Here is a 27,278-nt window from a genome sequence, read left to right as displayed (position 1 = left end):
TGTTTATTAAAAAGGACCTTACAACCCCACTGGTAGATGATCCCCTGCAGGACATCCAGCCCTGACACCAGCTGGCACAGAGACCGTGCTGATGTAGGAGTGGTGATAGTGTGAGCTGGCTTCTAGACCTGGGGAGACCACCAGGGCCGGACATGTGCCATGGACCACCAACCACCTCAGCATCATCAACAGAATCCTTCTAGTGCCTGTCCCCCAGGGCTGGTGCGGGCTGGTGCAGGGCTGGTGCAGGTCCAGGGCCCAGCTGCAGCTCTGCTGGGGTGTTTGCTGGAAATTACAACGTGAAGCAAGAGCACAGCAGTTCTCAGAACTGCCTTGTTTCTCGCTGTGCTGCAGGAGCTCATTACCTTGACTCAGTCCCGAGGAAGACTTTTTTCTAGACAAATTTCCCAAGTTAACCTTGACTTCCCAAAGGATGTTGATAAAGAAAAATGAGCTCACCATAGCAAGAGATGACTGGCAGGGACACGTGGAAAATAGCAAAACTAGTTAGTGGCACATGAGCTCAGAGGGAAAGATCTGGTTCCCATTACAAAGCTCATTTCCCATAAATCTTAGCTTGAAGCACTTCCATGAGTGCCAGCCAGGCTTTTATTTTTTTCTGTAGAATTTTGAGTAACACATGACCAATGGGCCTAGCCTCACAAATAAGCATGCGGAAGACTCGTTGCTGATGCTTTGCACTGGTGTAATTGACTTTTATGGAGCTGCTCCTGATTTCCACTTGTTAAGAGGCTCTGAGACATGACTGCAGATTGGCAAGTTATCACACAGCACCTCAGCAGCAGCAAGTGCCCAAGCATGAGCTGAGCCTCTGGCAGCAGAGGTTAGGCTTGACATCATTCAGCTTGCAGTGAGAGGATGCAGCTCACTGAATTGCCTCATATCTCCTCAAGGCTGAAATGTCGGTCCAGACAGTCATCACCACACCCACCAGGCATGGGAGCCAATGCAGCTGACCCTCTGCCAGGCAGAGCCTTCCATTCCTTAGGATGCTCTCCGTGCCCTTGTCATTGCCCCTGGCTATTTTAGGATGTTGTCTCCACTCACATCCAGCATTCCTGGCTCCAGCCAAGCTACATGTTCTGCTACAGACATATAATGTGCTGAAGCCTTCTATTGGCCAGTGCTCACCAAGGTCTTGCGGACATTCGTCTTTGTCAGTAAACCCATGACTGCTGGGGATGGCTGGTCTCCAACCATCACAGCAGGAAAGAGCTAGTTGGCACGTGGGGTGGCATGTGGGGCTGCTGTGCACCTTCTGGAGGTGCACCGTTTGGTGGCACTGCCTCCTCAGAGATCTCCACCTCCAGAAGCTTCTTCCAACCGTTGCTGTGAACGAGGCGCAAGATGTCCCTGCTGAAACACCGGGGGCCCTGCAGTGCAAAGTGAGAGTGTTAGGAGATGGGAACAAAGCCACAGATGGGCAGGAGGAGGAAAGCATTGCACATGCCTGTTGGAAGCCAGTGATAATCAGCCTGGCCATGGGCTCTGCTGCCCACGGGCTCAGCCCAAGCCTGGGACTCTAAAACCTGCTTGGGGTTGCAGACCACAAAGCTGCACAGGCTATGTGCTTGCCTCTCAGGGACCTCCCACATAAGGCAAGCATCTCATTCTGTTTCAAGAAACAGCTGTTCTTTGTTGAGCTAGTACAAAGGTATATTTAATGCTTTTTTTTTTTATCTTACCTAGATCAGGCAGTGGGTGCTGCAAGGTTGGATGCAAAGAGGAAATGGGAGAAGGAGCAAGGATGGTGTGGAGAAATTTGGTGAAGCTTCTTGCAAGCAAGGGAATGGTTAGTAGGGAAAGAAAAACACTGAATTTTGAATGTTACTCTTAATTAATAGTTCAAAACCTCTAGCGAAATAAAACATTTTAAAATGTTGAGTGTTTTATGAAGATTTTCTATATGCCGTTTTTCCCGAACAGTCCCTAGTGTTTAACAAATTGTATTTATTTCTCCTTTAATCTGCCTTTTTTTATTCATGAACTAGCTAAGTGAGGTCAGAGAGAAAGAGTGAAAGAGCATTTTTGGCAAAGGGAAGCTTTCGATATGTCACATTTAATAGAAGTAATAAGCGCACAAAATCCCAGGATCTAAAAAGGGCTTTGTACAGGGAGATTAATTTGCATCTCTACTGGATATCTTTCTCTAATTATCTTTTTGTTGTTGTTGTTCTTACTTTGTTTGCTGTGTGGATGAGTATCAAGGCATTTCCTCTGACAAGTGGAAGGTGGCTGACACAGTTCACTGCAGAGCTGGGATCCTTGAGCGCAGATGAGTCGTTGATAGTGATGCAAGCTCCATGTCATGCAAGAAGTGAATTGTTAGGGAAAGACACCCACAGGGACTTCAACTTCTTTTTCCCTCCCTTTACACTCACAACACCTTATAGCCCGCAAGATCGCCTGCGCAGAGGTGTGCCAGATGTTATTTGTGAGTCCATGGCTGGAGTCAAAACAATCTTCTTCCTGGTTTCTGAATCACCTTTTATCGCTGAAGTGTTTGCAGGTATTGAAACCTATTCTGTACCAGTAAGACCAGGCCACAAAAACCCTCTTCTTACATCTAGTGTCTTCAGTGCTGGTGCTGGTTTACTGCATCTTTTAAGGACTGGCATGTTTTCCAATAAAATAGGAGGAATAAGCGCCCAAAGCCTGTAAAAAAGCAAATGTCACTCCTATATTCAAGAAGGACAGGGAGACCTAAGGAACCACAGACTGATCAACCTCAGCTTCATCCCTATAAGCCATTTCCAGGTACACAAATAACAACAAAGTCTCCAGTCAGTATGGTTTCATAATGGGAAGTTACGTTTCACTAACTTGACAAACTTGTCTGAGAAAATGACTGGCCTGGTAGATGAGGGGAGAGGAGTGGATAGTGTCTACCTGGACGTCTGTGAGGATTTTGACACTGTTTCACCAGGTAATAGCCCCTGGGGACAGCCCTCCCTTGACTCTGCAGGCCAGCTCACTGGCTTCACTCATGCCTGTGTGCTGGGGGTCTCACTCACCTGCCAGCCCCCTTGCAGCAGCTTTGACAGCATCCTGCCAGCTCCCACAGGGAATTTCTGTGGAAGTCAAATTGGACCAAGGGCAGGACAGGAGCTGGGCTTTACACATGGCAGCTTCCCACCACTTGCATTACCCACAATTTCATTCTAGGTGGAAAGGCTGCCTGTTATCACAGGCCTCTTCACTTAAGCTACTGTGTTTTGCCTGCCAACTTGCACTCAAATCACATGCTGTTTATCAGTGTACTTATTTTCTCTGGAGGAAGGTGAGCAATTTAATTAATGCTGAATTTCAGCTTGTAATAAAGCAGGCTCTCTCACTAACAGATGAAGATTAATGCAGATCCTTTCCCTTTCTCAAGACTTCATACTTGGCTAGCCTGACTCCTTGCATGGGTTCTGCACGTTTGAACAAGGAGAAACTGTTTTTCGGGCATCTTTGGCTCGTGCTGTGCTGAGATCTCCTTTGTTTTCTGCAGCACAGTGGTGATTGATAGATCTTGCACCCATGCCAGTGCCTGGAGCTAAAAACCTGAGGATGCTGGGCAGGCTGGAACTAGTGAGCTGCAGGGACACCAATGAGTTGCTCTTTAGCGCGCTCCAACCACCTAAATTAGGAAAAAGAAGAGGCATAAAAATTGACTTTTTTTTCTGAAATACTGAGGCAAACAGTGTAAATGCTGTCTGTTTCGCAGCAGCAGAGTCCACACTGTAGTTTGAACAAATTCACACAACCCCCTGGCTCCTAGTATTATTCTCACATTACATGGAGACCAGACAAGCCTCATCTGTGAGCTAGAGGTGTCATTTGGTGCTGTCTTAATGAGGAAGGCCAGGCTGCCACTCACTTTCTTACCAGTTCTTGCACCAACATGATGCAATCAGGGATGGGCAAGTAAAATGGCCATGAGGACACACTTGGGCAGCTGGCCCTTACAGGCCACCTTTTGTTGGATTTTCTTTATAACACTTATTTCCACTTTGGCCATCCAAAACTGAGAGGACAAATCCTGCTTCCTGATGCGACTCCCTCAAATGTTACAGTTGTATAGTGAAAAAGAGGAAAGGAAGCACAGAATCCCAGAATCCTAGAATAGTTTGGTTGGAAGGGACCTTCAAACGTCATCTGGTCCAACCCCTCTGCAATGAGCAGGGACATCTTCAACTAGATCAAGTTGATCAGAGCCCTGTTCAACCCAACCCAGAATGTTCCCAGGGAAGGAAGATCTACCACTTCTTTGAGCAGCCTGTTCCACCACTCTCATTGGAGGTTTCTTCCTTATATCTAGTCTGAATCTACCTGTTTTTAGTTTAAAACCATTCCCCCTTGTCCTATTGATACAGGCCCTGATAAAAAGTCTGTCCCCATATTTCCTATAAGCCCCTTTTAAATATTGAAAAGCTGAAATAAGGTCTCCCTGGAGCCTTCTCTTCTCCAGGCTGAACCACCTTACCTCTTTTGGCCTGTCTCTAGATCACTTCTGTGGCCCTCTTCTGGACATGCTTTAACAGGTCCACATCTTTCACACGCTTGAGGACTCTTGATGCAGCCCAGGATACAGTTGGCTTTCTGGGCTTTGAGCACACACTGCTGGCTTACGTCCAGTTTTTTAACCACCAGTACTCCAAAGTCCTCCTGTGCAGAGCTGCCCTCAGTGCCTCCTTCCCCAGCCTACCTTCATCCCACAGATACTGGAGGTTGCCCTGAGCCAGGTGCAGGACCTTACATTTGGCCTTGTTGAACTTCATGAGGTTCACATGGGACAACTTCCTGAGCTTGTCTAGATGCCTCTGAATGGCATCTTGGCCCTCAGGCATGTCAGAGTGCATCATGTCAAAGTCATCACTCAACCTAGTGTCACTTGCAAACTTGCTGAGGGTGCATCAGTTCCACTGTCTGTATCACTGATGAAGATATTAAACGGCACTGGTCACAATACACCCACCTGAGGGACACCACTCATCACTGATCTTCATCTGGACATTGAGCCATTGATCACTGCTCTCTGGATGTGACCACGCAGCCAGAGGCACAACTGTGAAGGCAGTGCCCATGCAAGACACCTGATGTCATCGCTGCTGGCCCTTTGCCTGTCATTTTCCCTCTCCGTTCCTGGAGGAAGGAGGACAGTGGGAAAATGTATGCAATTTAGTTGTCATCTAGCCACGCAAAATCTGTGTGCCCAGAACAGTTTTCTGCCTTTTCATGGTCCCAGAGTGGTACCAGCAGCAGTCTGCTACAGCTTTTGCTCTTGCGTGGTTCTGTTTTCTTGCATTTTTGCTTCTGCTCCTCCCTCCTTTCACCATTCCACTTGATCTTGCAGCCAGCAACCATGCAGTGAAGGGGAAAAGTTTGATTCAACTGGCTACTGGAGAGATCCCAGACCAAAAAAATGATCCACAGCAATGAGGTCCGATACTGGGTGACCCTGATGATCCTGAATGCCCTAAATCTTTTACCTCCTCCCCACTGAAAGAAAAACAGGTAGATAGGAACATAATATAGATCCTGATATCACCAAGTATGGTACTGTACTGTGGCTGATTTCACCAGCAATGCTTGGAGGGGTGTCAAAGATGTCTCAGTGATCTCCCCATCATTGCCACCACCTTGTCAGCCAGTCTGACTGGAGCATTATTCCTGGCAGAGGCTGCACAGCAGGAGGGTGCTGGAGCCTTCCTCCCCCTCTGCAGCATCACTCCCTGCTCAGGGGGTTGCTGAGGCCAGGGAGGAAGCTGGGTCTCCCCAGCTGTGCAGGGCCAGGCCCAGCAGCAGAGATAGCTCTTCACGTTGTGTTGTAGATGTGTGGAAATAATGCTGCTGAAGAACTGGGTTATCACCTAACTGGAGGCAACACACAGCAGAACAGCAGGCATGCTTCCACAGCCACCCCAGTGACTTGGAGTAGCCTGAGAGGCTCAGCAAAGCTGCAATCCCCCTTTCCTCTGTTCCATCCCTCCTGCTTCTCTGCCGGATGAAAGAGAGCTAAGTCCTATTCCTACCTAGAAGTGAGAGCTCACACTGCAATCAACTTCAAATGCAGTGACAGAAATAACCCTTCTCTAATCCTTCTTCTCTGAGAGGGACTGAGTCTCCTTTCAGCAGGGAGCCTGCAGTTTGACTGCCTCTGCCTTGCCTAACCCTCTGCTTTAACATGCTTCATGCTCTATTTTCATTCCTTTTCTTCTTCACCTCCTAGAAGTTTCTGCAGTTGTCACGACTTTTCAAATATTCCTACCTGCCTTTAAATGTGCCTCATTTCCACTTCTTAAACTGTTTAAACTTTCAGTAGTGACCTGTTATGCCAAGTCTATTAACATCACACAGCGGCAGAACTAAAGCGATCGTCCTCTGCTCAACACATCACCATGAGACCCTCTGGGTTCAAGAGGGTGATGAGCAATTGAGACTCATGCTTGGAGAGAAGCAGTCCTGACACACTGGGTGCTAAAAATAAGTATCCAGTTGTAGCTGGTTACCTGAGCACTGTCAGGTTCACTGCATAATCCACTGGGAGAGGTGAGAACTTCCAGAGGATAGTTCAACCTCCTTCAGATATGTACTGTTTTCTGGTTTTCTTCATTTTCTCAGTCTCATTTTATCTACCTCCTTAAACATTTCTGCAGAATTAAAGTTTTGTTCAAGGTAGCATTTAAGGTAAAATATCCATGCAAATTAGATTAGTTCTGGATTGTTAGATCCCTTCCCAGTTTCAGAGCAAGCACTGCCAAACATTTTCAGGAGTGCCAGCACCTGATGAACAAACCGCTATTATCCCTGCTATTGTAGGCTTGTCATTTCCCAAGCTGTAAGCAAACAGCCAGCATTATTCTGCCCCAGTTAAATAACATCATTTCACAGGTAATTTACACTGAGGGAAACCACAGCAACAGGTCTTCTAATACCTGAGAATATAATTTCCAATATAAGAAAGAAAGAACTCTGGGAAGTGGCATAAGCGAAGCTCCATTAATGCAGCTCAAGCGCAGTTTACACTGATTTTGGGCTTAAATTCATTGAATAATCAAATTTGAGCACCAGACTACTTTACCAGGTGCCTTATTGCACCCAGGCTGCTGACACTACTCCATGTTCTCCTGCATCCAAGGCCTCAGCAGCAACTACCTGGGCATGCCTGCACAAAACAAGTGTATTGTTGTCGGTCATGTTTCAGCACAGTGCAATGGCTGTGTTCAGGAACATATGAGCAAAGCTGTTATTCATCTTCTGCATGACAGTGATCAGAGATTTCACCTGGGGGGAAATCCCATTTTCTTTCTTTCCTTCGCCTCCTCCTCCCCAGAGCCTGTACCCACAGCTTCTGTATGCCGAAACACTTTAACCCGCTACAATATGAAGATATTCCAGGTGAAAAACCTCCCACAGGGGCTATAAAGTTGGGAGACAATGCTCCAGGCTTGAGATTGTGAATGATGGAGGCCTTTAACCCCCTCAGTTTAGAGAGAGAAGTATGAGAAAACACCTGCCTTGGCAGGTTGTGGGGGTAAGACCCTTTCCCTGTCACATTAGTGGGTTGTACTGTCTCTCTGTGGTCCGTGGGGATAAGGTCATGGTGGTCAATAGCAGGGAAGTCTCTCCTGGTAAGGCAATTTGCAGTGTATTCCCAGTTACCTCCAGTGAAAATGAAATGTGTCCGAAGAGGGCACAGCCTTGCTTAACTGATTAATTACTGTGTGGAGATGTGCTTCAGGCAGCTTCATATATTGTACAACAGGCGGTTTCATACAGCATCAAACGTAAATCAGTGACTAAAATCCTACTGTCAGAGTCTGCAAAGAGCCAGCTGCCATGTCCATAGCACAACTGTGGTGGTATTGCCTTTCAGTGTCCCAAAGGACGCACAACCCTTGGCCATGGATGTCAGGACACAAGGTCACATAAATCTGAGCGGCACAAAGAAAGCCCATCAGCTGAGCCAGGCCACTGCAATGAGCCTACAGTTCCCAACATTTACTGTTCTGGGACAAAGCAACCCTAACTGCTCCATTTAACCTGACTTTGAAAGGCTCCTATTTAAATCCAGACAGACTGCTGAAGCCAACACAAGTGGCACAAAGACACGTGGGTGCCTGGCATTTTCCCATGCGGTGCTCCAGCTGCCCACTCAGAATACGTGAAACCCAGCTTTCCATTTACCAGAAATGGTCTGGAAGGGCTGAACTGCCCGTGACTGTTTGTGGAAAAGGCCTCTCAACCCAAAGCATTGGCCCAAACCCCAGCACACAGAAATCCACTTGCCCTGAAGTGTGGTGAGCCAGCCACAGTGCTAATGAACACAACCGGCAGAGCTGCCTCTCACTGTGCTAAACAGCCAGTGAGCACAGACATTCTACTTTCTGGACTCGGGGAGGCACAGGAGGAAGGTGTGATACCTCTCATGCTGAGAAGGACCTTGTATGCCCCCTTGCTCAGAGAGCACTTGCCGGGAGCAGAGCTTGGAGCTGAGGAGCTGCTGCATTAGCCCTCATTTCAGGGACTGGACTGGATCCCAAAAACAGTTCCTGCCTTGAGGTTTGCAGAACAATAGTCCTTTCAATTAGCGGTTAAACCGGTATCTTTGCAAACTCTGGTTATTTCTGGTTTTCAGTTGGCGTGGATAACAGTTTGTTACCCTTTTTCTTATAAGCTGGTTTTAGAGTAAGCGTCTTCATCTTACTGAGCTCTTTTTAATGAAATACTTTGTTCTTACTGAACTGATGCCCCAGCTTGTCTGAAAGCAGTTGGATTTCTATTCAGTTATTAATATGCCTAAGTAAGTATTGCAAACAAAGGGAAGATGGGTAAAGGTACTTCTAAACTGGAGAATTGATTGGGGTCTGCTTTCACATTCAATCTTCAGCTGCTACAGCACAAAAACTAATCTTCTCCTTGAAACTGAAACACAAGAATCTAACGTTATTTATGAGATTGTTCTCCTAAAAAAAAATGAAGTGATGACCAAAGTTAAAGGAAGCACAGGCTCTCCCTCTTATCCCAGCAGGACACAACTCAGACATGAGGAGAAAGAAAGGATCACTGCTGAACTTTAAAGCCTAAAAATAACTAAGTCAGAGAAAGGTCCAGAAATCTTTTGGTCCTTAGAGAGCTCAAGCCTTGTAGTAAGAAAGAGCAAAATTAAAGAGCAGTAGGTACTACACAAACCCTGTCAAGCACAGTTGGAGCAAAGAGTCAGAGGTATTCCTGCTGCCAGTGCTGGGAGCAGCAGGGATTTTCAGCCTCCCCAAGGTGGCCATGCTTGCAGGGACAGGGACATGAGTGGTAGCTGGGACAGGGGCAGCACTGGGCTCTCTCCTGCACTAGGCTCTGCCTTCTCCCTTTGCACTGCAGCACTGGGCAGAAGCAAGTCCCAGTAACACCCTGGACGCTGATGTTTGGGAGTGCCACATACCCACGTGTCTGCAGTGGTAGCTGATGCCTTCGCAGCCAGCTGACCCTAAATATAGCCTGGAGGGGAAGGGAGAGGCAGGTGCTCTCTGGCTTTCACTCTGGTCTTTCGGCTGCAGGCTCAGGAGAGGCTGTTTCAGCCTGTCTAGTGAAGAGCAGGCTATCAAGACTAGATCCAGGGTTTTGTGCCATAGAAGTAAGTCAAATGAAGGTAAAGTAATTGATGAGATTCACAGATGAGCCTGGACTGAAGTAGATTCTTTTTATTTAAGGAAAATTGGAAGAAAAGGAAGGTGGGCTTTAAGATGATACTTGATAGAACTATTTTCTGTTCCGGGAAGGCTCTTGTCTGTGAAAGTGCCGTTTGCCAGGAGCAGAGGCACAGAAAAGCTTTCAGGGCCATTCGCTGCAATGCCATAGATCTCACAGACCAGAAGGAAACCTGTGCACAGGAGACCCCATAGCTATTAACAGCTAAACATAAATACGAAGGAGAAAACTACTGAGTAAAGAGCTTCTCATGAGAGGAGCAACCTCCAGCAGTAGGCTGGGCAGGCAAGTGTTCCACCAGCTGGGAAGTGCCAGGTCCTGGCCTCTGGTCTCTGAGCAGTGCCTGGACCCCCCACCAGCAAACATCCCAGTGCCTGTGTGTCACAGTGACACAGACCCACTGCTCTCTAGAAGCCCTTTTCTAAATACTTGACCTCCTTAGCCAAGAAAACAACCAGGGAAGAAGTCATGCTTCTGAGCAGCCCAGCTTGGGAGGTGGTCTGTCCCCAACCTTCTGGCACCTAATGCCTCCATGTTGGAAGGAGTAGCCTATGCTGGCCTAGGCAGCAGACAAGACAGCAATGCCCCTGTAGAAGATTAGTGTTTTCAAAGCCATTAAGCTTTGGTCAAACTCAGCCAATACCAGACTTTAATGGGACCAGAACTGCATCCTGCTGGCAACGGCAACTGAACTAGGAATGGCTTTACTGCACCCTGAAAAGTTCAAAATAATGTGTGAACACAAGGTCTTGCTATTAAAACCAATCTGGTCCATATTTCTTCCCCAGAGCCAGTTTTTTTCCCAGAAGTATTTAGACCTCAGTTTGTTATTACCACAAGACAGGAAAGTTTAACAGTATTTAGAATAAACTTCCCTGATCCACTTACAGCCATCCTGGCTGTAGCCTCCTTGCATAGACAACATAATTTAAATTAGAGAGAAGATATAAACATGAGTTTGGTTTTCTTCTGAAATGCTGTGTGCATTTCAAGCAACTTTTAAGAGCACTTTCACTGCTAGCTTTTAAGAGAAAGTTTATCACACTGAGATTAAAGGATCAGAATCTAAAAAGAGTTCCTAGACAAGCCTGAAAATTTACATAAAAGGAAGAAACATGCTGGATGGAGAAGAAAAGATCTACTGGGAACATGGCAATGACTGTTTCTAAGAAATGGAGAAGAGATCAATATTCTCCACAGCCTGATAAGACGCTTGTTGCTTTATCCACTATGATTTGAGAAACGGAAACCATCCAAAATGAACTTCAGCTGGCTAGATCAGATGGGCCCCACAGGAAATTCTGTTTTCAGTTGCTTAAGGGCAGGGATTACACTGTGTGCGTGTTCCCAGCAGATCCTTTTGCATAAGCCCTGATTGCCTTACAGAGGGAAAGCCTGCTCACTCCGGCAGGCACTTTGCCCAAGGGGCATGGTGCACTTGTGAAAAAGCGTAATAGTGAGTGATTACAGTATCGTGACACAGAGATCTTGATAGCTGAATCTAGTTTATTGATGAGATCAGATTAGAGGCTTAGGGCCTGCCTAGGTGAAGGAGGGTTTTTTAGCTAATGAAACTCAACGTAAATCCTCCAAGTGTCTTAGGAAACCTTCAGGCAAATCTGACTCTGCTTCTGGCACTACACTTCTCCCTCTGGACCCTGTTTCGCAAACTACATAAGTTACATAAATATATACCCAAAGCTAAGCAGGTAGGTGATGATAGCTCTGAAAATGAATAGGTTTTTTTGTCCTTTTCTGAGGCATCAGTCTTGCATGTACCCAGGATAGATGGTGTCCTATATGGGCAGGAGCTGAGCTCTGAAGAGGTGTGAGAAGCACAGATGCTCTTTGACAGTGCAGCCAGCGAGTCTGCATCAAGAGGACTTCACTAGGGTAAGCCTGTGAACCGCACGGTTAAAACATTCTTCTGGTACCTTCTGCTTTCAGATGTCTTCTGCTGACATCTGAGTGGAGAAGAAAGCCTCCACTGAGTATGAAGGAAACTTTCAAACAGGAAAGGAGAACATCATCCAGCTGCATCCTCCACAGCCTACATGTGGTGGCCTTTCATGCATGCACCATCCAAAATATGTGACAGCAACAGCACTTAATTCCTCTTGGCCAGTTTCAAGGCAGGAGCAAGCATAGCTGGATGGTCCCTGATGAAGACTCATCTAACCTGCTCTTTAAGATCATCAGTGGAAGAGGCTCAGGAGCCACTCAGGCCACTCCTTCCACTGCTTCACCACTTTACGGTTAGAAATATTCTCCTACTATCTCTTTGTGTCAGCTTCAATGAACTGTGTTTTGTCCCATGCTGCTGGACAGACAGAGCTGCTTGCTGTCCTCCCTACCACACCCACAAACTGCTGCCCATTCCTCTCCCCTCAGTCCTCTCTCTTTTCCAGAGTAACTTGTCTACCATTCCTCCTGACGCAAAATTCCTTAAACCTCTGTCACAGCTGCCCATCCTGGACAGTAGCCAATCATTCTTAACCTGGATTTAGCACACAAGCCCAAGAAACATCATCAAAGAGCAGAGCAAAATCACAGCCTGTGATGTTCTTACTGATACAGCCCAGAATACATTCTATGCAATACAAACTCATGCTTGGGGATGGTTTCCTTGGTTTTTTCTTTTGGGTGGAGGAGGGCTGTTTTGCTGCCTCCTCTGGATTTGCACATTTTATCCATGCTTCCCAAATTCAACATTTTACTGCACTTGGCTTTGTTGGTTGCGCTTTTCCCCGACTTACAGATTCTGCTCTGACTCCTACTGCTCCCTCAAGTAGGTTTGCAAACTTCCCTCCAGCAGCTTTATCCCTCCACAAATGAAAGTGCATCTTCTACTCCACTATCTGAACTTGAAGTGAAAACCAAATTGACTAAAATCTCTGCAATCTTTTGTAATGAAAAATTCATTAGAGGGTGAACTATTGAAAACTTGCCTTTGGGTGCTGTATATCAAGCAGTTCAGCACCTACCTGGTTATGATTTAATCTCTTTCACATTCTCTTTGCTTGTATAAAAGAACATCACCTGTCCATGACAACAGGATTTCTGAAGTCATGATGCAACATGTCAGCTGCTTCTCCCTGTTTACAGGATCTTGTCAAAGTAATGAGTCAGGCTGGACTTGTGTGACTTGGTTTTGAAATACCTACTTTTGATGTATTTGCATTTTATCCTGCTGGTGCTTATAAAGTTGTGAATAACTCATGCAAAAACCCTTCCAGGTACCAAAGCGAGTCTGACTGGTCTGTCTTCATGCACATCCTTCTCCATTTCCTGCTGTTGTTTGCTCTTCTCCAGTTTGCTGTGATCTCCCCTTCCACCCTCGTTGCACACTCAAAGATAATTGCTAATGGTCCAAGGAATGCTTCATCTGGTCCCTCGGGGTGAGTGTCATATGTCCCTCCCAGCTTATCTCATTTCTCTAATTTATTCCTTAAATTTAAAACATTTAACTGATCTAAACATTTCAACACAGAGAAAATTACAGGGAAACATGAAATAATGGTTATTATGCCTTCATTTATCAGTCTGCTGACTCAGGAGAAGTAATGGATCTTTTATGTCCCATTACTTTCAGAGATAAACATTAGATTTATTATGTCTAATGATAACAGTACGCTTATAACCCTGTTTTGAAAATAACGCTTTTGCTACAAAGGAATATCAGGTTTGAATTTCCTCTTTATATAGCTGTGACACCTTCAAAGGTTATTCTTTATCTTTTATAAAGCAAAAATCTGCTCTATTTTTGCTTTTAAATGCAACCAGGTTTTTTCACCCAGTGGTAATGGAAGTTCATAATTTTGTTTCTTTCTCAAATCAATCAAACTGTTGCCATGGAAATAATTCTAGATGGAGATGGGTCAAGAGAAAATAATCTCTCACGGAAGATTGCTACTTGTAAAGCACATAAATTATAATAATTTAATCAAAAGCATAAAGTAGTCAATCTAAAAACCTATGCAAGTATAATAATTCAATTCAAATGCCTGCTTTTTCTCTCCTGTGCACATCTTCTACACTATTGTTAAAAATCCATTACTAATTAATCTCTAATATGGTTTTCCAGGACATAGACCAGTTGGCCACTAAAAGTATTCCGCAAAGGAGATGAGAAAGAATTGCAGTTTGATAAGATAAAGAGCATTGTTCTTCCATTTGCTTATCACTTTGATATAAATGTGATTTCTCCTGGATATAGAATCTTTTATCTTTCCCCTTTCTGCTCTGCTCTACTGCTGTGGGAAGGCTTGCAATACTTAATCCATGTCTAGGTGTAGTTCCACATCCTTTGGCAGTATTTTGTCTCCACGAGCCTGGTCTCAAGTTCAGTGAATAAAACCCAAGAATTTTTGGAGAGAAAATTTTACGTTTTGTTTTCTTTTGCAGTTAGAAGTGGTTGTAGAGACTAGCTGGATTATGAACTAGTTTACTATTGAAACTGTGGTTTGTGCTAAAGTAAGGAAATCACATATTAATAACATCAAGGAAAGACCTGATTACTCTGGGGGTAAACCTAATGCATCCCAGAAATTCCAATTACTTTACTTTTGTTCTCATTAGTTCTCCTATGAACACTTGTGGTATATCTGCTGCACCTATGCCTGTGAGCTGTATTACACAGAATCACAGAATCCCAAGGGTTGGAAGGGACCTCAAAAGATCATCTAGTCCAACCCCCCCGCAAGAGCAGGGTAACCTACAGTACATCACACAGGAACTTGTCCAGGCGGGCCTTGAATATCTCCAGTGTAGGAGACTCCACAACCCCCCTGGGCAGCCTGTTCCAGTGCTCTGTCACTCTTACAGTAAAGAAGTTCTTCCTGATGTTAACGTGGAACTTCCTATGCTCCAGTTTACACCCATTGCCCCTTGTCCTATCACTGGGTATCACTGAAAAAAGCCTAGCTCCATCATCCTGACACCTACCCTTCACATATTTGTAAACATTGATGAGGTCACCCCTCAGTCTCCTCTTCTCCAAGCTAAAGAGACCCAGCTCCCTCAGCCTCTCCTCATAAGGGAGATGTTCCACTCCCTTAATCATCTTTGTGGCTCTGCGCTGGACTCCTTCAAGCAATTCCCTGTCCTTCTTGAACAGAGGGGCCCAGAACTGGACGCAATATTCCAGATGCGGCCTCACCAAGGCTGAGTAGAGGGGGAGGAGAACCTCTCTTGACCTACTAACCACTCCCTTTCTAATGCACCCTAAGATGCCATTTGCCTTCTTGGCCACAAGAGCACATTGCTGGCTCATGGTCATCCTCCTATCCACCAGGACCCCCAGGTCCCTTTCCCCTTCGCTACTTTCCAGCAGGTCACCCCCCAACCTGTACTGGTACATGGGGTTGTTCTTCCCCAGATGCAAGACTCTACACTTGCCCTTGTTAAATTTCATCAAGTTTCTCCCCGCCCAACTCTCCAGCCTGTCCAGGTCTCGCTGAATGGCAGCACAGTCCTCTGGTGTGTCAGCCACTCCTCCCAGTTTTGTGTCATCAGCAAACTTGCTGAGGGTGCACTCAGTTCCCTCATCCAGGTCATTGATGAAAATATTAAACAGCACCGGTCCCAGCACCGACCCCTGAGGAACTCCACTAGTCACAGACCTCCAGCTAGATTCTGCGCCATTGACCACAACTCTCTGCCTTCTTCCTTTCAACCAGTTCTCGATCCACCTCACCACTTGATCGTTAAGCCCACACTTCCTTAGCTTATCAGAGATTTACCCCAGGCCTTCCCCTGAGAGGTCACATTGTCCTTCTCACTGTCCATCTATCTATTCTCTGCATAATGTTTTTCCTGGGCCCAGATATATTTTTGTCTCAGAGCTATCCAGTGCCCTTCACCCAGGGCTGTCCAAGGTGTTACGTTTGAAAATAAGCTGCAATAAGAGACTGGCAAAAATTCTTCCCATTTCAAAGACAGCTGAAACAAGATGGATTTGTTGAGTGATTTGCTCCTCGCTATCGATCCCACTCTTAAAAATCCAAACACCCACCTCCATTGTTATCCTCCAATTCAGCTTCTAATGGCATGTCATTTCAGTTTCAAGGGTGACCCATGAACGTGCAAGACCTATTTTTGCCTAAAAACTTTGGAGAAAGATGTAAGGAGAATAAAACCTTAATAAAATTACAAAATATAGAAGGATAAAAATGACAAAAGTAAGAGCAAGTGTCCCAGAAATGCAGAATTAACCAAAAGGATCTGATGGCTTATGATTAATGTCATTGAGAGAAGTAATTTTTCCTTTCAGGAGTGATATAGGAGAAAGTATAAACTAAAAAAAAAAAGGAATAGCAGAGTTATTAAGCCATTGTTTATATGGTTTTAAAAGCAGAGAAGGACAGGGTGTTACTTCAGCTGGTGATAAGATTTCTAAAGAAAGAGAAGCAGGAAAATAAGGAAGTCTGTAAGATAAATTCTAAAATAGCTTGTCAAGGCTTCAAGACTCTCGGTATTGACAAGACATTAAGTGCAGACAACATCCGTCCCAGGGTGCAAAGGGAAATGGGGCAGGACAGGGAGAGGTCCAGCAGACTTCTTTCCAAGGTCATATGTTCCCATGTGCTGTGGACGGATCAAATAAACACGAATGAGTCAAAGGCGCCAGCAGCTGCCACGGATGTTCAATAGCAGCAGTGAAGAAAATCCCAAAGTTTGCAGGAGTACTTTGGGAAGGGCTGGAGGAAGGAGGTTGTTTGGTACCAGGAGAAAAATCTAGCCATTCTGCATCCTGGGGAACACCAGGAAATCCCTTTTAGTAGTGGTGCCTAAGCTTTGGCAGCATGAATATGCTTTTCCTCTTTGCTTTCGCTTCCTGCATCTAGGAGAGGTTGGCCAGAATGACAGCTCACAAATGCACACTTCAGCTTGGAAAAGCATCCAAATTTAGGAAAAACCCTGGGAATTTCTTTCAATCTCACTGAAGTTAAAGAAAGCAGACGTGTGTGGTAAGAGTTTTATATGAATTCCCAATTCATATAAATGAATTGGAGTCAGATTAATTTTGTTGATAAATTTTTAATCAAATAAAGCATTTTGGAACTAATCAAATGCGATATTTATTACTAATACCAAATTACCAGACAATTCCACTTTTTTTTTCTTTTCCAGATGATTACTTATTCTGACATGAGAAGTCAGAATACTGATGATCAGGTTTAACAGCAGGTTACCTAAAGGGTGCCTCTGACTGTTCCTATTCACCAATCGGTTTTGGCTTTTGAGCAGAATAGTAAAAAAGAACTGTATAAAAAGCACTGTAAGAAATTCAGACCAGCAATGCTTTTGTGCTGAAATTCTAAAATACTAAATCACCTCTCACCTCCAAATAATTAATTGTTACCAACAATCAATTTAATAACTCTAAAGAACAAACATCATAGTGCAAGTGACGTCGTGGTGATACATCCTCCAAGTTATTTGTACATTCACATATCTTACTGAACTTTATTACATAAAATTCATCATTTCGGGTAAGAAGGTAGCCTTGTCCCCAGAGGCTTTGCATTTTTCTTCCTTATTGACCTACCATTGTAAAGACGTATTGTTGTAGAAGAGCACTATTGATTTTCAGAAGCTCTTTGGAAAAGCAGTATCTTGGCTTCATTAAAAATTGAACAGCATAGTATAGCAATACGTCTGGAAGACATCTGAGATGGTCTGCATTTAGCCTCTAACTGACTAAAGAAATAAGGCAAAACCCTGGGAAAACGTGTAGAAATCCAGCTGGGACTTGGGGTTCTAGTCTTGGTCAAGCTTAGACCTACAGGTCTGAAGGAATCTCCCTGGCTGCTGCCTCTCTGTGGAGGTGCCTCAACTGCAAGGGCAGCTCAGGATTTTACCTCAGACTTACTGAAGAACCAGAACTTCTTCACCGAATGCCTAGATACATGAGTTTAGCTGGGCTCAGCCAACCTTATGCCTAAGCTCACTCGTGATCCAGATAGCAGATGTGCCCCTGCCCTCCCTGGTTGGATCAAGGTGCTAGGGGTTGCTGCCATAGCAGACTCTTGCCTCCATGGTCACTATGCAGCTCGTCTTTGACACCTAAAAGACGGTTCATGACAATGCCTCATTTCAATGTCTCTGGCACACGCAGGCTGCTTCAAAATCCTATTTAGAACTCAACTCTCCCATGTGTGTGTAAGGTTCCTATGTCTCCTACAGAACTCAGTGATGTCAGATGTTACAGCATGTGGTAGCAGTGATGAGTACCCTATCATCAAGGCCTTTTGTTGGATGCTCACTCTGGTCATTCTCACTGGGTTTTGGCACCTTCAGGAAGGAGGCAGGGTCTGAAAGGTAAGTTCTCCATGGTTTTCCAGAACTCTCTGGTGTTTAAACTACTCTGATGCAGCATCTGGAACTTATGAGAGATGAGTTGAGCTCTGGGTTGGAAACTTGGTCCCTGGGTGACCTGAAGGTTCTTGATATTTATTGTTCTGTTCGATGGATAAGGCTACATAAACCTCAGAGGTAAAGAACAAAGTGAAAGTCTCAGACGGGATTTCTGAAAGTTTTAAAACTTTTTCCATCAGGCTGTTCCCAGCAGGGAGAAAAATCCTGGCTGAAGAGTAAAGGCTCCTGAACTAAATAGCATAAAAAGATGTCTTTTATTATCTTGCTTCAAAGTACAGATCATGACCGTTAAGTTATTCAGGGCTACAAGTTCCAGACCTCCATTCCCCCCCCCCAACTTTTATCTACCCATCAGAGGAAAAAGTTGTAACAACTTCAGCATTTAGCACAAGCTAATACATCTTTCTCTAGAACAAACAAACCCCTCCACAACCCCCTTCAACCAACCCCCAGACCCCAGTCAGTCTTATTTCAGCATCTGTGCGACGTGCACAGTGACAGACCAGAGGCAGTCGTGTTTGTCAGCCATCTCCTCACTGACCTTTAGATAAGAGCAGCCTTCCCCAAGCCAGCCACCAGAAAGGAAAAGGTCTGCAGTCCAGACATGCCCAAGCTGGGGTGTGAGCTTCAGCTTTCCCCAGTGTGCTGGTCTGGAGGCTGGGAGCAAGCCCGCTTCCGCCTGCACAAACCTGTGCTGATGTGATAAAGCTAAGCCTGTGGGTGTCCGCTGTCCCTGGGATCCTGGGGAGGCTCTGCAGAGGGGCACCAGGCTGCTGGAAGCACTCCTATCTGCCAGGGAGGGGAGGGAAACACATCTGGCTGCTCAAAAGGCAGCATGTGGGTATCCCTCTGACATCCCACCAGGCACCTGGGACAATGCTTGTGGACAACCCCATCGGCATCCCTGGGGAACAGACACCTAGGGTAAGGGCACATATCCTGCTTCACGCAGCATGGCTATAAGGTCGTCCTGGGTACCAGCCACCCCAAACACACACATACACACTTACACTGTGGGTGTCAGTGTCCTGGACCCCACCCTGCCTTCTGGTATGCCTTCAACGTGAAACTCCAATGGTCATTCTCTCCAGCACACTGCTCTGTCCCTGTTCTCCTGCTTTGCTCGCATGGAGTTTGTTGGATGTTAGCACTTTTAGTGCCTCTGTACCAAATCTGGCTAAAGCTGCTGGGAAAAGGTCCTGGTCACACATGGAGCAAGAGAAGAAACATAATGGGTGTGTTGATGATACCCCCAAAAAATATTTTCACCTGTATGGCAGGCAGGAAAGTGCAGGAGGCAAAGCAGCGAGTTGAGGAGCCAGGAGAGGTCATCTTAGTGTTTAGGCTCAGCCCCTCTCATGTAACTTCAATGGGTCCATGGCAGCCTGAGCTGGTCTCAGGGTCTTACGGGTGCCCTGCTCCCTCCCCGCCTCCTTCACCACCATGTATGAGTGCTCATCAGATTTCTCAGCAGCCTCATCCAAAAAAACAAATAAATAGCTTGCATTAGTACTCTAAAATAAAATAGCAACATTAAATAAAACATTAATAAGTATAAAAACATAATAAAATAACAGCATTAGTACTCTAAAATGGCTCAGGCAGACTGCAGTGACAGTGGAATATGGGTCTACAGGAGCAGATGATGGTGAGATTTTGGGATAAAGCAGAGGGCAGGGCCTGGGAGCTGGTTATTAAAGGGCTGGGGTCCACCACAGCAACTGTGAGAAACAGGAGGGGAGCCTGGGCACCAGCAGCTCTCACACGGGTTTATACAAGCAGCATCTTCACTGGTCTCAAAACTGCAGCCGGTAGCCAAACAGTACGAAACAGGGTGTTGGATAGTTTCACACTTTTTGAAGCAGACAACTTTCCATTTTAAATGGGAGTTTGATTTCATACATCGGATAAGACTACAGCCTGTTGGGCTCCGTAGAAGGAGGTTACATATGGAAGTGCAAAGGAGCATAGATGAAATATAAACTATCCAGTCTAATATATTAGCATATATTTGAGTGATGAATGGTCATTGCCTTGTGAACAGCTTGCTGCTACACCAGCATTCTGCAGCAGCAAATATATAATATGAGATATTCTGTCAGCATCTGAGCCTCCTGCATTCATGTGTGGTTTCCCAGTAATCTGTAGCAAGCCATGCATCACCTCTAAACCCTTATGAGGCTGAGTTGAACTGGCCTTGTGAGGTGATGGCCACCTTCTGAATGCCTCCAGCTCTTCTTTAAGTGAGCAGAGAGGGGTTTGCATGCCCTGGTTGTGCATGGATGTAGCCAGCAAAGGCTGGTTGACAGCTGATGCTCAGCAGGACTGTGTGGTGCTCCCTGCCTCGAGCTTCAAGAACACAGGGAGGTGAGGCTCATCCAGCAGCACAGCCAACTCCCACCCCTCAGGCTCCCAGTTAACATGTGTGATTGGGAAGAGCAGGTGGAGGCAGTGAGCATGCAGAGCACCCGAGGATGTCCCTGCTGTCGGAGTGGTGACCGCCATGCACCAGCTGGCTTGCCGCTCTCAAGGCACTTGTCACCACGGGTGGCAGCACCAGACAGATGGCCCTGTGCCGGGGCTGTCGGTCCCGCAGCCTCTGTGGTGCTTTTGAAGAAACTAATTGATGAGGAGAGTGCCTGCGTGTATCGGCAGTGATACCAACAGCCACTAATGCCATCAGCCAGCACTGGTGGCTGCCTGCAATGAGCTTATAAAAGATATGGAGCTGGTCAAAAAGGCAGCATGTCCTGGCTCTGCCACTGCTGTGAAACACTTTGGGGCAGGACAGAGTAGAAGATTCCCTAAGGGATGCATGGGATTGCTTGAGGCACATGCTGGATGAGTCCAGGGCCACAGACATGCCCCATGCTGCACAGCCAAGTCTACATATGCAAGCCAGGGCAACTTTGTACTCCAGGGCACAGCAGGATTCTGCAGGGAGGAATGCTGCCAGTTGGATGAGGGAGAAAGAGATGTTTGTTGGTATAGGCTTCTGCATCTGACATTGCATGGCCATGAAGGCAGGCATCTTCACTACATTTTGCTTTTGGTCTTCATGACTGGCGTGTTTTGGTTTTGCTTTAGACAGAGCTATGGCAAAAGCAGCAGAGGAGGCTCTGGTAAGCTCTGTGCTACCACTGCCCAGAGGTCAAAACAATGTCTAATTTTGTCAGGATCACCCCAAAAATGCTGTAGAAGTTAGAATGCGAGAGAAGAGAAAACATGCAGCTTTATGTGGGGACACATACAGGCTCTTTTGCCGCAGTGCTGGTGCTCCCCAACAGACCCCCCTGCTGCAGAGCAACGGGAGAGGCATTTATAAGCCTTTTTTCAAAAAAAGCTTTTCCAAATGTACCTCTGATAAGCGTTGAAGGCAGAAATGGCTGCACTTGCAAGCTGGTAGGTGCCAGGAAGACATTTTTGCTGTGGCTGCACCTTCATGTTTACAACACAAAGGAGGGAAACAGCCCTTGCAGGAAAAAAAGGCAGTATTTCCATTTAAAGGCAGGTGAAAAGCATGCAAGACAATTCGTGTGTGGCCCCAAGGCAGTTCATTTGAGACAAAAAGGAAAGTTGTATCTGTTCAACTTTCCCAGACAGACAAGCCATAACTCAGAGCACTCTTTTGCCATCTCCTGCAACGAGTGTTCATTTATCTGCTGCATTCTCCGCTCATTCATTTCCTCCCCTCCCTCTCCGCTTCTTCTTTCATTATCCATTACAAGACCTATTCATGGATATCCCTAAAAATGTCCCATTTGTCCAGGGGGTTGCAGTGCTTGCTTTCACTTCCAGCTACTGGACATTTTGAGCCAAGGGCCCAGTCTTAGGTAATAAACATACCCTTTGTCAAAACGAAGCAGAGTTTAAGTACCAGCAAACAGTGTCTGTCTGCTAGATGGGGGGCTGGTCTGGCTCCAGCCAGCTATTGAGATGTCTTTGTGCCATGTTGCCATAGCTACCCTCCAGCTAAATAGGGAAAGAGCTCCTTTGTCCCAGATTAAGACCAGCAGACTTTTGGCGTGGAGCCTGACAGAGACTGTGGGGAAGAAGCTTGTTTGCAGCTGCAGGGACTTCTGCGCTGCTGTTGTGCGTGCATTGGGCTGGAGACAGATGGTTGCTTAAAATAAATCTATATACATATGTATGTATGCATGTGCACATATATTTATATATATACACACACACATACAAAGGCAGCTGTGGAATGGTGGTGGTGAGGGACAGGTTTGCCAGCAAAGGACATGAAACCTCAAGTAAAGACGACTTGAAATAAATCAAGCAAGAGCCTTTGCAGCACTTGATGCTGCCCCCAGGGACAACAACCAAATCCCCTGCAAGGGCACCACAGGTCCTGACCAGATAGTGTATTTCCAGATGAGGCTCCCAGAAAATTCACATCACACCAGCAGGCACTCTCCTTTCTCCTGCCTTGTGCTAAGCAGTGTCAGTGCTGGCTGTGTATGTCCTCACACATCCATCTTTGCAAACCATCCGTGCCTGGAGTGAGCGGATGTGCGTGTCTTTGCAGGTACTGCTGCACAGGCAGTGGAGCATGGTCAGCGGGGCAGGCACAGCAGTTGAGGACTCAGGATGGATGGCAAAACCCCCATGGAGAAACAATGAAGCAGGAGCCTAAATCCCCAAAATTCAAAGGGGATTATCCCATAAATGATTTCTTTCTGCCTTGACTGGACCTTTAGGTCAGTAAAAGTGAGCCCAAGTGTTCCCACACCTGACACAGGCAGGGTAGAATCATGGTGAGCTGTGAACACTTGTGTCTTCTGCTTGCCATATTGTACGTGCACTGCAGTACCCATGCAGCCATTACTTTCTTCCTGAGTGCACTCAATGAGGTGATGTTCCACACTTTATTTGCCCTCATCAAAAGATGAGGGTTTCCAACAGGCCTGATCTAGTTCCAGCCCTGAGTTTTGTTTCTGCCCACAATGGACTTCCTAAAACTACCCATTTCTTGAGGGTGCTCAAACAGCAGGAAGAATTTCAGACCTCCTGAGGCTGGAATATGTAAGAAAACAGACTGCCTGGGGACTGAATTCACAGGAATTCATAGAAAAAGGGCTGGATAGGTTCAGCACAGATTTTGGATTACTTGTGAATTCATTTTAAAGGAAAGACTGAAAACATGGAAGTAAAGGGAAAAATATGACAAAAATATAACAGGGCTTTACCGAGGTCACTTGAGTCAGGCTAACTTGATAGTTTTCGGTGATAAGAAAAGCAAAAAAATAAATGGGCAAACAAGGCTCTCTATAGGCTTTTTTAGACATGGGAAATGCTTTAGATCTAATCTGTCTGGACTTCAGCAACACTCCTGATAAAAGAGCCACATGGGAAATTACTGTTTGTATTGGAAGAAGCAGGGACTGGTATTCGGGCTGAAGGTCTGTCAGGAAATAGCCAAGAACAAACACAACAGAAAGGAAAATGGTAGGAGTGGGGGGACATAATAGGTGAAATTCCTTGGAGCCAGTTTTAGTTAGTCTTCCTCTGGAAAATTAAGCAAGGGCTAATGATATTTGCAGACAATACGTAGTTGGGAGGCATCTGTGAACTGGGAATAGCATTAAAGGAAAAACACCACTGTGTCTGAAAGCTGGAACAGCAGACCTGGAGCGAAGAGTTCAAAGTACCCGTCATGCACTAAGGCTCCCTCTACACTAATTAATTAAACTGAGCCAGGGCAGGTTTGTGAACTGCCCTGTGACCATCGGTGAGGATAAATGTTTGTGTGCCTCCTGGCACTGTCCGACCGGGGCTCATCAGCTCCCCTGTAGACAATGCCCAGGCACAGCTTGGTGATTAGCCTTGGCCAGGGACTCCTTCCAACAGGCTGCTTGGATGAGGTCACTCCGGTTTGGAGATTATGAGAGTTGAGCTGTGTGGATGTGAGCCATGTCATGCTGTCAGGCCCTGGCTCGCTTTACTGGCCTGCCATAAATGTGGCCTCAGAAATTACGCTGTTTTGCTGTAAAGTGGAGTTCACTGATCAGCCACAAAAGGGCTGTGAGTACCTATCCAACACGCACAAGACAGCAAATACAGTCCCAGCTTGCATCAGGAGAGGGCCTTCGGGAGAGTGCAGGCATATTTTTGCTCCTTTACAAGCTTTTCTGGGAAAAAAGTATGTAGTCACGGCCTCCCCTAGCCCAGAGGCATTCCAACTGGAGAGGCTGGCATGCAAAGAAGTATTGGAGGCAGCTGCAAACTTGTCCAATGAGAAGGACTTGAATTAATTTGGCCAGTTTAGTCTGGCAAAACAAAAGCTGAGCAGTTCACTTGTGCTGTCTATCAATACATCAAGGAGGTAAACACCAGAGTAAGAAAAAATGCATATAAGCTGAAGGCACAAATGTGTACCAGCCAGTCACAGATAACTTTCGTCTGAAAATTAAAAGCAGTTTTCTAATAGATGGAGGAGAATACTCCAGCTGCAACCTTGCAGTGGAGGCAGAAATGAAATTTGGTTTAGGGAGGTGATGGCTGCACGTCTGAGAGCATATGTGACATGGTGGCTTGTGGCAGCAGAAACTGGCCCCCACACAAGGGCCACCAGTCTAGCTTCTTCTCTTCTAAATAATTCATAGAAAAGCCTACCAATAATAACCACACAAAGTGATGCTGGGCCTAATTGTTCCCTCCGTCCATCAAGCTCTTTCAATGACCTCAGCCGTTGTGTACATTAGATGAGGCAGAGCTGCTAATGGAAACCAGCATTAGGATACGCACAAGTGCCACACGCTGTGCTTGCCCCTGGATTGCTACTTGAGCATACTGCTTCCAGAAAGAAATGACCTCACACATATTATTAGAAAACACATTAAAAAAAAGAAATAAGAATTAAAAAAAGGCTTCCATTGTGTGTGTAACAAACTGCGATCTGAAGATGGTTTAGAAGCAAGAAATTGTGCCAATTGCTCTGCCTAATAACTGCACATCCAATTTCTTTTTGCTTTTCCCACACTTGCTTGTCTCAGCTATTAGCAGCATTTTGTTTATTATACCAGTGCTTTTCAACCTGTGGTCTACAGATCCTGAAAGGTATTTGGTTTATTTGTAAGCAGTTGTGCAAAAAGTACTTAACAAAAGGCAATTTGTTATAGGAGACCTAGGTTTGCTATATGGAAGTCTCTGTTCAGCTGTCCCCCACACTGTGTGTGAGCAGGATGGCATTTACTCAGTGACCAAAATTAGACTGTAACTCATCCAGCCTGTGTGGACAAATCCACAGGCATATCCTCTCTCTAATGTACCCTAGCGTTGTAGGTCTTGTGTTTCCATGATATAAAACATATAGAGCGCATAAAGCCTGCAGCTGGGTAGGAAATGCATATCCATGTGAGAGAACTCAGAGAACACTCTTTGCATGTCAAAAGGCAGCAAAACCAAATTATTTTGCCCTGCAGCACCTCCTGTGCTCTCACAGTGGGATATGGCTCTGAGGGATTTGGGGAGCAGTTGAGAGGCCCGGACTGCTGTGGTAGAGGAGGAAAAGCAGCAGTGAAGCAGCTGCTCTGTTTCACTGCGGCTTTGAACACTTGCTTTTTAGCCACGTCATTCAGCCCCCATATGCAATAGTCATAACATTGCATAGTTTAGTTTTTTATCTGTTATTTAGTCATGAGCTGATGACCCAAAAGGCAAAACCAGCAGCAGCACTCAAATCCTGCAGTACAAGCGTCAGTAGCTCTGAGATGTCTCCTGAGACACAATTTACAAATCCCTCCTGCTTTTTAGGCATCAGCTGCAAAGTTTGCATAGAGATCCAGGGTTATTTGGACCCAAGAACTTGAATCTATTTCTAATATTTGCAATTTGAAGCCAAGTACATGTGCCAATTTCACTTTCTTTAAAGCTGACAGTTAGTTACAAGTAATACTGGAACAGAGAAGGAAAACGAACCAGTGTTTCAGGTCTGGGGCTCAGGTGAAGCCAGCTGATATGCCTGCTGTGTCTCAGAGGGGAGCAAATCATTTAAACTTTTCTTCCTATATTCCTGGGCACTATGAGGAAAAATGTGCTCAAGAACATGGGAAGTTCAGGCTACAATGACAGGAGTCTTACAAACAGGCTCCACACCTGCAGAGATCTTTTAGGCATGATTGATTTCAAAAGCATAAAGCCTCCTGAATACTTTGGTAGCTCTGGCTGTGAGAGCTTGCATGTATGTTGAGTAGATTTCTTCAGCAGTGTGTCTACACTACAAAAGAAGTTGTCCCCTTTATTGGAGAATGGCAAGGAGGGAGAGGCATTGCCCGGGCCATCCACATGGGAGCAGAGGACTGCGGTGACCATGTAGCTTGTATTAAAGCAAGTGCTGCTTTGCCATCACAGTTAGTTGTCCAGAGAAGTTGTGGAGCTTCAGTCTTTGGAAGCATTATAAACCTGACTGAAGATGGCCCATAATGACCTGCTGAGCAGGGGTTTGAGCAAGAGGATCTCCAAAGATGCCTTCCAACCTCAGCCCTTCTGTGACTGAAAAGAAAATGTTTGAGTAATAATTCAGTAATGCACAAAGCACTGTTGCCAACAGTAAAAGCTCCTAATCTGGGTCAACTAGTGATTTAAAGCAAAAAGAAAAAAGCTTTTAAAGAAGATTGCTCTTTAGCAGGCGAATATCGGGAGCCAGACTCACCACTGAGCTCCATCTGCTTTGTATCATGCTGTGATGCATCTGAGCATCACCAGGACAATGTGGAGCAGCTGGAGTATATAGAGAAGGCTGGGCCAACAAGCCTTCATCATTCTTTGGTCTGTTTCTTATGTCCGCTCTTCAGATACCCAATGACAGCCTCCCAGATGCCAACAATGCAGTGGCTGGCCTGAACTTTCAGAGGAGGAAGTTTTCTACTTACAGGACTGTGAAGGGAAGCCCTACTATGTGGTTTCGATTCTCAACCAGGAGACATATGCACTCTCCCACCGCCTTGTTCCCCATGTGGGAAAAATTCATATCACTTCTTCATGGCCAGCCACCTTTTGTCTGTCTTGGACACCAGAAGATCTCTGAGGACAGAATACCTCTTGCCAGGCTCATACAGTGCCCAGACCCCACAGGGCCTGTACTGCAAAAGTAAATAAAGATGCTTGCTAGGAATTTGACCAGTATCACCTTACCCTAACAACAAACTTTGTGGTGCTGTCTGGAGAAAGCCTGTACACAT

The 27,278-nt window shown here is 45.7% G+C and overlaps 1 long non-coding RNA gene across 1 annotated transcript; it reads right to left on the bottom strand.

Annotated features, from left to right (window-relative positions):
- Window positions 1-223: 223 nt before the first annotated feature.
- LOC136014444 (uncharacterized) lies at window positions 224-15,812 on the bottom strand. The gene is made up of 3 exons (XR_010612710.1): window positions 15,725-15,812; window positions 2,202-2,676; window positions 224-1,394 (listed from the first exon to the last, which is right to left on the bottom strand). It is a non-coding gene; the product is annotated as an uncharacterized LOC136014444 (long non-coding RNA).
- Between the last annotated feature and the right edge of the window lie 11,466 nt (window positions 15,813-27,278).

The sequence above is a fragment of the Lathamus discolor genome, chromosome 5, assembly GCF_037157495.1.
Source record: "Lathamus discolor isolate bLatDis1 chromosome 5, bLatDis1.hap1, whole genome shotgun sequence".
In the NCBI taxonomy this organism is placed as follows: Eukaryota; Metazoa; Chordata; class Aves; order Psittaciformes; family Psittacidae; genus Lathamus; species Lathamus discolor.
Note: the sequence above shows the minus strand (reverse complement) of the source record. Positions and strands in the feature narration are given on the sequence as shown.